This window comes from Desmodus rotundus, chromosome 10, assembly GCF_022682495.2.
Source record: "Desmodus rotundus isolate HL8 chromosome 10, HLdesRot8A.1, whole genome shotgun sequence".
In the NCBI taxonomy this organism is placed as follows: Eukaryota; Metazoa; Chordata; class Mammalia; order Chiroptera; family Phyllostomidae; genus Desmodus; species Desmodus rotundus.
The window spans coordinates 45,468,113-45,480,600 of NC_071396.1; the positions used below are offsets into that span (position 1 = coordinate 45,468,113).

General features: G+C 43.9%; 1 protein-coding gene across 3 annotated transcripts in view; it reads right to left on the minus strand.

Moving 5' to 3' along the window:
* AFF4 (ALF transcription elongation factor 4) overlaps window positions 1–12,488 on the minus strand; it is a 92,221-nt gene that overhangs the window by 67,881 nt on the left and 11,852 nt on the right. The window contains exon 1 of one of the 3 annotated variants that reach the window (XM_024575310.4): window positions 10,405–10,558. The exons of the other annotated variants lie outside the window; for them this stretch is intronic. The gene's annotated coding sequence lies outside the window, so the exon portion shown is untranslated. Of the gene's footprint in view, window positions 1–10,404; window positions 10,559–12,488 lie in introns of those variants that run through there. 3 annotated transcript variants of the gene reach the window in all.

Here is a 12,488-nt window from a genome sequence, read left to right on the forward strand (position 1 = left end):
ATATACTTGGTACTGGGGAGAGAACAAGAATTTGCCACTCTAGGTACTGAAACTTACTACAAAGCCATCAAAATAGCATGACAGGACACAGAAATGAACAAACCAATCAGTAAAATAGAGGCCAGAAATTAATCCAGAGATACATGGGATTTAAACAGTTAACAAATCCAATGCAATGAGAACGGAATGTTTTATTTAATAACAGGAATAATTAAGAACCAAGTACTTTCTAAGATAGCGAAGTTTGTGAAATGGTGAAGCCATGTTTCACACTCAGCCAGAAACAATAAATCCTCCAGCCCAGCACCCTCACTCGCAGGATCTCACGTCCCACGGGAAGAAAAGCACGCTCGTGGCTCCAAAGACCCGAACTGCAGCACTGCTCTTAGCGGTGGAACGACGGAAAATACTGAGTGCTCAAGAACAGAGAAATGGAAAGTAAATGGCTAAACTATGGTTTATTAGAATAAATGGGGTAGATCCTTACTGATTAACTTGGAGGAATTTCCATAATTGTGGTTATGTGATAAAAAGTACCGTATTTTTCAGACTGTAAGACACACCCCCCCCTCCTAAATTTGGGGAGAAAATGGAGGTGCGTCTTATAGTCCAAATGTAGCGTACTGGACTCGCTTTGGCGGGAGGTGGGGGGTGGGGGGGGTGGAGCGGGTTTCTTTTCCCTATTTTCCTCCTCTAAAACCTAGGTGCATCTTATGGTCCGGTGTGCCCTATAGTCTGAGAAATGCGGTAGATGCAACGTGTAAGGGATATGACTGATCACCTGTTTCTTTACAGTGAACACAGAAGTAGAGTCGTCAGGTGTTGAAAATATTGGTAAGAATTAGATACAACTAACTCCGCTGACATCACAATGTGCCAACTAATAATCTCACATGCTAAACACAAGAAAACTGAACTCTAAATGTCCAATTTCATACACAAGATTGTCCCGATTTAGCTAAATCTTCTTTCTTGGCCCTCAGTAAATGTTTTAACTGTTCCTGTAAATACGAATAAAGAGTATTCTTCCACCTATTTACTTTTCAAGAGAGATAAACCTTATGGTTTTGGTTTTCCAGTTATACAAATAACACTGGCTCTTTGCTCAAAAACTCTCATCTGGCACCAATAATTTCACTCCCCGGAAATAAACAACATTGTGAGGAGTCACATACAGTCACACACGTACAAGTTATATGTGCAATTCTCATTTCATTTAATAAACAATGAACCAGTTCCCCTGATAACCGGGTTGAACCCAGAATTTGGTACTACTAAGGTTACAGTGTGTATGTGTGCCCTCCATTTCAGCTTCAGATAAATTCCTAGGTGTGAACTGGTGAGTCAAAGGGTATCTGCTGTGCCATTGTAATACATGTCACTACACTGCTTTCCAAAGAGACTGTGTCAACTCACAGCCCCACCACGAGAGTATGGGACTGCCCTCCAACCAAGCCATTTTTAGTCCTAGACAACCTGCGTCTTTTTACATTGTACCAGCAACGAAGAGGTAAAAAAAAAAATGATTCTCATGTCATTGGTTTATTTCATTTACTGGACAAATACCCGAGCTCCTCTACTGTTGCCAGACGCTGTGCTAGAATAGGAGCTGGGGCAAAATGGAAGAGAATGACACAGACGGCTCCTGACCTTACAGAACTCACAGTCAGCCGCGTTCTACTGAATTTCTCTGAGAGATCACACATCACTTTATGTGTCATTTATTCAAGTTTCTGGTTTTGTGAAATGCCTATTCATGTCTTTTGTCCATTTTTTTCTATTAAAGTGATAGTTTTTGATCACGTAATAACTATGCTTTGCCCAGTTTGTCATGTATCTTAACCGAGAAATGTATGGTTAGGATAAATCTTATATTAAAGTGTTATGTTAACTATACTGACAGCCTCTTCAAGTCTTCTGCCTCCTCCTCCAAACCCACTCCGGAACCCTGCCCCAGGCCAGGCCTCAACGCTCCTCAGTCGCTTCGCGGGAAGATGCGAGCCTCACCGCACTGCTGACACCTGTCCCTCCTCTCTCCAAGTCTCTCTTTGGTCTCTGTCTCTCTTTCCTTACACCTTGACCTGCATCGGCTCAGCCTCTCTGGAGTTTTCCACTCTTTTTTTATGTGAAGTAACCATAACTAACCTAAAAAAATAATAATAAATTTCTATACTACAGACATTGTGCTAACTGTATCTTTATTTCTCAGTTATCTAGTATCCAGAAAGACCAGAAGCGAATTTTACTATGGACAACATGGGATTAGGGTACTAAGGCTGCAATTTTCACCCTTTTTCATCACATGGCACACATAAACAAATCACTAAAATTCTGCAGCACACCAAGAAACACATCATTTGCTGATCTAACCCAAAAAAGAGGTATAATTTTGGTTCATTCACACTGGACAGCTACTGTTGCATAGCCCGCCGTCATTCTTTTATTTGACAATCTAAGGGAAAAGAGATCGGTGCCCCTGACTGCATAGTCAGGTACTGTATGCTTTAAAGATTCCTGCAGCGCACCGGGTGAAAACCAATCACTGTACTGAAGGAAGGAGAGGCTGCCTTTGACGGGCAGTCTCTGCCACCCGCTGCTGTAAATCTCATCTACTTACTAACAGTAGCTGCATCCCAGTGAAACTGCACCTACGGCAGGGCTGGACAGATCAGAAGAGGTCATCTCTCAGTCATCTACATTTCTGTGAAGAGCCTTCGGAATTCTCAGGGGAAAAGGGAAGGCGATGAGAGAGGGGTTAAGACGAGCAACCTCAGAAGAACATCAGGAATAGTTCAGAGCATATGGTACACGTGCAAGAACTCTCTACCAGATGAGTATCTGGGGGGAGAGGGGTCCTCCCTCATTTGTCCGTAGAAGGTATCAGAGAGGCTAAAGTATTCATTCTCAAGATGACCCTTTATCTCCCAAAACGCAGTTCCTCAAGTCACAGGCGACTCAGCTGGTTTGGTATACACACGGACTATTTGATAAGCCACATGTAGCGTGGTAACCTTGCTAATAAAAGTCTCAAACCTAAGACATCTAGTAACCCAAAGCCAACACAGGCAATTACCTCTTAATTAACTTCTTAAATATCATAACAAAGTAATGTAAGTTCTAAACTGAACTATAAACAGTAGAGGCACTATAATTTAGTAAATGGGGCAATTAAGGATATCTGACTTTTAGTTCTGGTTATATAACATAATAGATATATAACTTATGTAAGTAACTCCCTGAACTTCAGTTTATTTTGTGTAAACTGTCCATGTTAGTGTGATGATAAGGATTAGATGAGAGAAGTATTTGAATGTATCTGATTATTTAACACTATACGAGAATAGAGTGTAAGACAAAGAATGAACAGTCACTGTAGATGAGCACAAATCTTTTTGGGGTGATGGAAATGTACAATTAAATTGTGGTAATAGTTACATACTCTATAAACTGATTAAAAATCATAAATTGTACATTTAAAAACAAGGGAATTTTATGGAATGCAAATCATACCTCAACAGAGCTGGGTTTTTTTAAAGGAATGTTATCAGTCTGAAGAGGACCCTTGATTACTATCGTTTGTCAACTCTCCCTCTACCTTCCCGAGGGGCTTCATACCAGCACATTCCCTTAAACAATCGAGGCTCCCAACCTTCTGCTTGAACCACCTGTTTCCCTATCAGAAACAACTGAGGTCTCACATCATCTAAATGATATGATGTTATTCAAAAGATAAAGGACATGGCCCTGGCTGGGTGGCTCAGCTGGCTGAGCACTGTCCCATACATCAAAAGGTTGAGGGTTTGTAACAGGGTGCAGCCAGGGCTCCCCAAAGAGAGATTTGTAATGGGGTCCAGAACTCAGGGTGTCTAGGAAATATTAAAAATATAAGATGTCCTCACCCTGACAAGTCTGAACTGGGGGATGGGACACATGGAGCAGGGCCACTGAGAGCTGTTTTGCATAGCAACAGTTTTGCAAATAACCTCAGGAATGGTCATTTAACATATCTGTAACTTTTAACTAGTTTCGTGGATATATTAAATAGCTGTGACCGTGCTTCGAGCCAGGAAGATGAGAATGACTTCGACTCATGACTTAACTAGGAGGTAACTCCCCCTGGTTACAGTGCCTGCTTGAGAGCTTGCAGATGACTCGCTTCACGCCACAGGGCCACACCTGTCTAGACTCATTATGGCAGCCCAGAAAAGCTGGAAAAATACGGGAATGCTGGCAGGTGTAGCCGATTGTGGGAGTCAGAAATGAGGATGCAGAAGATTGGCACTGGGGTTTAAACCCAGGCACAGCAGCCATGCAAGGGAGAACCACGCAGCTTTGGGGCTCCCTTTGCCATGCAGCTTAGGAAGCCAGAAGGCAAGATGTAGCAGACATGCAGAGCTCTCTCCTAGCAGTTTGGAAGAATGCAGAGGGACATTGCGGGAAGGAAAGGAGTGAAAGGACTCTTGCTGGTGGGCCATGAGAAGGTGCCTGCTGGTTTGGATTAAGAACTGGAGATCCCAGCAACACAGCTGATGGTGCTGGGAACTCAGGAGGCCTACCAGCCAAGCACGGGTTACTGGGAAGAACCAGGGGCTACCTGAGCCAAGCACTTCTATTTCTTTTCCTGATATGGTACCCCAGACTGAGCAAAGGGGGGAAGGAAGGACTGTGTGTGTTTGTGGGTGTTTTAAGGGACTTTGGGATTTTAATGAAGACATTAAATCATTACTCTAAGTCTGTATAACTTTTGAATAAATAATTCCTTCCCTTTTCACCAATCTCTGGCGTTGAGAGATGTAATTCCCTGGCAGCAGGCAAGGCGAACCTAGTACAGGAGGACCCCGGGAGAAATGGGGGTCCATTCAGTCACAGTATCTCAATTCCTGGCCAGGGCACATACCTAGGTTGCAGGTTTGATCCCTGGTTGGGGTGCATATATGAGGCAAACAGTCAATGTTTCTCTCAATCTCTCCCCCCCCTTCTCTCTCTCTCCCTTCCTCTTTCTTCCTCTCAAAAATCAATAAACATATCTCCAGGTGAGGATTTTAGAAGAAGAAATATGAATGGAACAAATATTACAGCCTCTTGGGATTTGATAAATTGAACTTGAATAACACTAAAATAAACAGACATAACAGATTAAGTATAGAACACTCCACTCATCATCAGCATGTAATGGGGTGTAGGCTGGGAGCCCCAGGGCCCCCCAAAGGGGAAATTTGTAATGGTCCAGAACTTGGGGTGTCCAGGAATGCAGGATATCCCCCATACACCTGGCTGGGGGATAGGAGACAAGGAGCAGGGCTGTTATTTTGCATATCAATAACAAACTAGCTTCACACCTATATGTAGGAATGGTTATTTTGCATATCAACATCAGACTAGGCAGGGAGGCGGGTAGGACTTTAACCCGTAATGTAGCCGGGAGGCAGCTTCCCCTGGTTACAGCCCCTCCAGGAGAACTTGAAATGGTTCTCTCCATACCACGGGGCCAAACCTGCCTGGACTAACTACAGCCAAGAAAAGCGGAAACTGTGGGAGTGCTGGCAGGTGTAGCCGATTGTGGGAGGAGTCGGAAATTGGGTTGAGGAGGAGGTTCCAGGCTGAGATTTAAATGAAAGACAGGCGCACCACGCCAGGAGGGAGACAAAGCAGGACTAGACCAGAGGACGAGACCATTTGGGAAGGAAAGGGGTGAAAGGAACCAGAGGAGGTGCCACGTGGTTTGGGGTTAAGAAATGGAGATCGTGGCGCCAACACAGCTGATGCTGCTGGGGACTGCGGGAGACCTGCCCAGCCCAGCACGGATTACTGAGAGGAACCGGGAGTCTAGCCAAGCTACGGACTTCTATTTTTTCCTGAGATACGGTACCCCTGACTGGCCTGACTGGGCAAAGGGGGGAAGGCAGAACTGTGTGTATGAGGGTGTTTTAAAAGGACTTTAGGATTTTAATGGTGACATTCCGCCATTACTTTAAACCTGTATAACTTGAATAAGTATTTCCTTTCCTTTTTACCAAACTCTGGCATTGAGAGCCACAATTCCTAACACGTGGCGGCGGGCAAGATGAGCCTGTCCAGAAAGACCCCAGGGGAGTGGGCTTGTTTCAATAATAGTATCTGAGCTCCCCCTCCATGGATTCCTTTTGGTACACGTGGCTGAGAATTGTGCGTGGCAGACCAACCCCCTCAGGTGTGGAAAAGTGAGACCGCAGAATTTTCCCAGTCTCTGAGAATTTCTCTGCACCCCTCCTGAGGTCATTGGCCACCTAATCACGCCTGGAAAAGTAAAAAGGAAATGGTTCTGGGAAGGGGTCAGAGAAGTGAGGTAGTTTAGCTGAAAATTTGTTTCTGACACTGTTTTGGAATAATGGAGTTGTAGATAATGGTTTGGTTGATATGCTGCTTCCAGGCTGACCCTATCTGCTTGCTCAGAGTTTTGTCGAGCCCACATGGCACTAAGGGAACCTATAATCAGGTTCTAGCCACCCGGGGCAGACGACCCCTGGAGCATGGCTTTGGGGACTTCCCTGTCTCAGGGAACTGCCCTGCACCCCAGCTCAAGGCACCAGTTGCCAGGAATGCCAGAATGGTGTAAAGGAGCAAGTTTGGGGAGGAAAGGAACCCCTAGGGTCTGTAAGCCGAGCCCACATGCATGTTGAGATCGGACAGCAAGCCGTGTGGGTGCCCCGCCATTTTGGGTAAAATGGAGGGTGAGTCACGTGAGTGCTCCACCGTGGCGGATGGGCCGTGCAGGGGTACTGCCATTTTGGATGTGGCACCTGACCACTCTGCCACCTTGGATGATGGGTCACGTGAGAGTTCCGCTCTCCTGGAACTGGGCAAGGTGGTGGGCTAAGTGTTCTCTTTAGATCAGGTGCTGTGCGGGCACTGCACCAGTCGGGGTCTCCGTGCAACTGGTGCTGATAGGGATGGCTCTGGTTCTGAAGGTCATGAACTTGAGTCCAAGGGTGACCATCTGTATTAATAGGATGCTTGCAACTCCTAAGCTTCAGAAAGCTGCAGGAAGGATGTCCCTGCAAATCTAGGTACTGTCATTGGAAGATGCCTGTAACGCTAGGGATTTTTAGCTGCCAGATACTGAGCTTAGGTACTGAGTTTAAGTAAAGTCCTTCCCAGTGTGGAAAGGAGCAGGGATTAAAAGCGAATTATGGTTAAATTTGGATGAGTAAAAATATGTATGCAGGTTGTGAAAGTTTTAAATCTGGAGGAAAGGAAACCTCAACTACTACTTTTCTGATTTTATGGGAATGTGGTTTTAATTTTGCTCTGGTTCTAATTGAAAAGCCTCTGTATCTAAAGACCTTGGAAAGGACACCTGTAAGGGTTAGGGAGAACGCCTTTGCCGCTGAGGACCCAGGAAGGGTCACTCAGGGCTGGTGACTTATTTCATCCCGAGGCAATAGGCATGTCTCTGCCAGGGCCCCAATGGACACACTGGTGCAGGAGAATGCCTCTCCCTGTGTGCTGTTCTTCTGGAACTCTGTGTTCTGAATTTTGCTCTGCATCTGCTCTGAAAAGGAAATTGAAGTTTCCCAGGGAAAGTTACAACTTCACTATGTAGGGAAGTAAACAAGGGAAAGGTTAAGATATGGAAACAAGGAAGGTTGTAGATGTTTGAAAGTTTTGGAAAGAAATTATGTGGTGTTAGTAATGGAAGGTATAAAGCAGGGAGGTACAATCTGGGTGGATATCAGGGCAAGGATTTTCCTTCACACTTTGTATTTTTCTCTCCACCTGATCCCCTCAGAACTTGGCATTCTGAGGGAGTAAATGATGACATCAGGTTTCTCTGCATAGAACCAATCAGACCAGTCATTAAATGGTGGTTTTGTTAACCAAGATGCTGACTGGAATGTCACGCCTGAAGGAGGCATGTCTGGGTTCTGGTCGTCACCAGAGAGCCCTGAGGAACTGGGATTGACTTGCGAAGCTAGTAAAAGCCCATGAGAAAACGCCTGGGACCCTGGTCGGTTATGTGGTTCATGGCAGTCTTGCCAGGGGAGGAGTCTGCAGGCACAATGGAAGCCTCAAGGGCTTAACTGAAACAAGTGGTACAGGCGAAGCCAGATGGCAGGTGTGAGGCTCAGCTTCTACGCCCTGAAGGGTGGACGAAACGGTCAATCTAAAGGTTCCCTGCTGTAAGTTCCAGCAAGCGAACTTAAAGTATCATAGGTGATCCAGGCTACTCCTGGCATGTTTATGCTAACGAACAGGCAAAATTAAAAACGAGACTCAATGTAGTCTTTTTAACGACAATGAGGGTAACCTTAAGGAGAAAAATCGTGGTCCAGGGAAAACCACAATGCTCAGTATTGGATATCGGAACAGCACAGCTCTGTCTTGAAAGTATTTTTTCATTTGGAAGTTGAAACTGGGTTTGTAGTATCACCAAAGATGTTCAATTTACAGACTTGAAGGACAAGTCAAATTGCTGCTGTTAAACGTCATTTCAGCAGAGGCCTTGCAACTGGATGTCTTCCCAAAACAGTCTCACAGGCACAGAGACTGGCTTGTGGGTTGTTGTGTAAATTAACATGTGTGTTCTATCTTCTCTTTTCATAGGGTGCATGCCTATGACCTCATTACCTCAGTGACTGGCTGCAATACAGACCTCCCTTAAGGAGCCCATCTTCATCATCGCCCCTGAGACTCAATGGCTTGTGAGTCTCAGGAGCTGTCCCCTGAGTCTAAGGTCTGGCTGAACTAAGTGGTTGGGTTGGTGAAGGGTTTGGGCAGTCTGTGGACTTCACTTTAAGATGGATTTTCCCTTTTCTGCCCTAATGGCTTGGAGAGAAAGGGCCCAGAAATCTGAAAAAGAGGAAATCCTAAAATAGTCCCCTCACCCCGAGCTAAGTATAGTGGGTGAAAGGGCTTTGGACAGGAGTTGCATGCCTTGCCCACCTTCCCACAAATAAGCTTTACTTTTCCTAATATGAGGCACTGAAGAATTGGCCCCTGCCTTTGTCATTTAATGGTTTTGTTTTCATTGTGCCTTCTAACCCTCTTGCCCAATCTGTCACTTCCATAATACAATGTCCAGTAATGCCAGCCTTTGGACATTGAGCCTGCCACTTCCCAGTAATAGCCAACTGACCTGGGCCCTGCAAGGTCCTTCCACTCATGGGAAGGCCACCCTCTATGCCACCCCCCAACTCTTTTAGGGACTCCTGGACCCAAGGGTATGTAGGACAGCAGCCACTCCCGCCCGGTAATACCTACAAGAAGATGAGGTATTTGCCCATTGCCCTTTATATGATTACAAAAGGCTGTATTTGAAAGGAGGGATTTGTAACAGGATGTAGGGTGGGAGGCCTCAGGGCCCCCCAAAAGGGGGATTTTTTGGAAATCATTCCTTTTTGCAACAAGCAGAATACACAGTCTTCTCAAGTGCACATGGAACATTCTCCAGGATAGATTATGTTAAGGCATAAAACAAACCTAAATAAATTTAGAAGGATTAAAATCATACAAAGTATGTTCTCAGATGACAATGGGATGAAATTACAAATCAAGTAGAGAGAAAATTGGAAAATTAACAAATATGTGGAAATTAAACAATAAACTCTTAAAGAATGAACTGGTCAAAGAAGAAATCACAAGGGGAAGGAATTAGGAAATCCTTTGAGATAATGAAAACAAAACCCAATACTAAATCCCATCAGATGCAACTAAAGCAGTGCTACAAGGAAATTTATAACTTTAAACACTGATATTAAGCAAGGAGAAAGATCTGAAATAATAAAGAGTAGAAATAAATAAAATGGAGAGTAGGACATGCTGGGTTGGCCAAAAAGTTCATTTGTTTTTCTCCGTATTACAGTTCTAGTAGTGCTTAGTTGTCTTCACTTCATTCAAAATGATTGTGTTAGACTGTATTGTGAAAGCTATCATGTCTGTGCATTTTTTAAAAACTTATCAAAATTGGCGAATTTGGGGGCAGCCGTTTTAATATTGAAGATGAAAGAAAGTACCCATTTTCAGCATATTATGTGTTAGTATTTCAAGAAAGGTTAAAAACAGCTGAAATGCAAAAAAAGATTGGTGCAGTTTATGGAGAAGGGGCTGTGACTGATCAAATGTGTCAAGTGATTTGCAAAGTTTCTTGGTACTACTGACATTTGGCCAAATAATTCTTTGTGGTGGGGCTGTTGTATGCACTGGGAGATATTTAGCAGCACCCCAGCCTCTACCACTAGAAGCCAACAGCAGGAGACAGCCAACATACTCAGAATATCCAAATCAATAAAGTAATTGGTGAATATGAAAAATGTGTCTCCTCTTCTACAGAAAAAAAACTAAATAGGCTTTTTGGCCAACCCAAGGATAGAAAAAATGAAGGAAGCCAAAAACTGATTCTTTGAAAGATCACAAAAGTGGACAAACCTTTAGCCCTGGCTGGTGCGGCTCAGTGGACTGAGTGCCAGCCTGTGAACCAAAGGGTCCCTGTTTCAATTCCCAGTCGGGGCACATGCCTGGGTTGCAGTCCAGGTCCCCAGAACGGAATGCATGAGAGGCAACCATATTGATGTTTCCCTCTTTCTATTAAAAAAAAAAAAAAAAAAAAAAATTGACAATCTAGTTGCAATGACCAAGGGGGATGAAAAAAGAAAACTCAAAAACAGTTTAGAGTGTTCAGAACCTATTATGATTTTTCTCCCCCCCCCCAATTTTTCTCCCTTTATTACCCCTCCGCCCTGCACCCTCAATCCTCCAGCATTCCCTGCCCCTCAGTTCATGTCCATGGGTTGTACATGTAAGTTCTTTGAGTTCTCGGTTTTCTATACCATTATTAATCTCCCCCCATCTATTTTATGCCCACTAATTATGCTTCCCTGTACTTTTTCCCTCCATTCCCTCTCCCCACTGAAATCCCTCCATGTGATGTTCATTTCTCTAATTCTATTCCTATTCTAGTTGTTTGCTTACTTTTTGCTTTCATTGTTTTTTCTTTTAGGTTCATTTGTTGACAGTTGTGAATTTGTTATTTTATTATTTTTTATCTTCTTTTTCTTAGATAAGTCCATTTAACATTTCATTATAATAATGGCTTGGTGATGATGAATTCCTTTAACTTGACCTTATCTGGGAAGCACTTTATCTGCCCTTCCATTCTAAATGATAGCTTTGCTGGATAGAGTAATCTTGGATGTAGGTCCTTGCCTTTCATGACTTCGAATACTTCTTTCCAGCCCCTTCTTGCCTGCAAGGTTTCTTTTGGGAAATCAGCTGATAGTCTTACGGGAACTCCTTTCTAGGTAACTGTCTCCCTTCCTCTGGCTGCTTTTAGGATTCTCTCTTTATCTTTAATCTTTGGTAACAATGATGATGTGCCTTGGTGTGTTCCTCTTTGGGTCCAACTTCTTTGGGACTCTCTGAGCTTCCTGGACTTCCTGGAAGTCTATTTCCTTTGCCAGATTGGGGAAGTTTTCCTTCATTATTTGTTCAAATAAGTTTTCGATTTCTTGCTGCTGTTCTTCTCCTTCTGGCACCCCTTTAATTCGGATATTGGAATGTCTCAGGTTGTCCCAGAGGTTCCTAAGTCTCTCTCCACTTTTTTGAATTCTTGTTTCTTTGTTCTGTTCCAGTTGGATGTTTATTTTTCTCTTTTGTTCCAAACCATTGCTTTGAGTCCTTGTTTCCTTCCTGTCACTGTGGGTTCCCTGAATATTTTGCTTTATTTCATTTTGGGGATCTTTCACTTGTTTTTTCATCGGTTGACCAAGCTCAATCAGATCTGTGAGCATTTTGATTACCAGGGCTTTAAATTCTCCATCAGATAGGTTGGCTATCTCATCACTTTAGCTCTCTTTCTGCAGTTTTGCTCTGTTCTTCCATTTGTGCCATATTTCTTTGCCTCAGCACACCTGTTAAGTTGTAATGGGGTGGGGCCTTAGGTATTCACCAGGGGAGGGCAACCCACTTTGCTGGGCTACAGGTGCTTATGTGGGGGAGGGACCAGAGAGGGAACAATGGAGCTCACCTGCTCATCTCTAGCCCACTTCCCAATGAACACTCGTGTGAGACTGGGAGTTTCTCCCACCATGGCAACCACCATAGTCCACAGTCAAGTCCTGAGTCTCAGTTTCGCCTTCAGTCAGCCCCACCTGCGTGGTCCACTGCTTCACCGCAGGTTCTTACTGGTCTGGTTGTTCTGTGTTTCTTTAATTCCTTCACTGTCAGAGCTCCATGCAATTTGATTTTTTGGCACTTCTGGTTGTTTATTGATTTTAGATTGGTTGTTATTCTCCTTTTGGTTGTATAAGGAATCAAAGGGTTTCTACGTACGCCTCCATCTTGGCCAGAACTCTCATTCCCCTATTATGATTTTTCAGTGAATGCCTTAGAACTATGCTTCTGCAAATGAAGCCCTTCAACCACCAGATTATTAAATCATTTAAACTCCAAAAGTCAAAATGAGACTTCAGCTAAGATTTATGATTTTAGAATCCAGTTTAATACAACTGCTA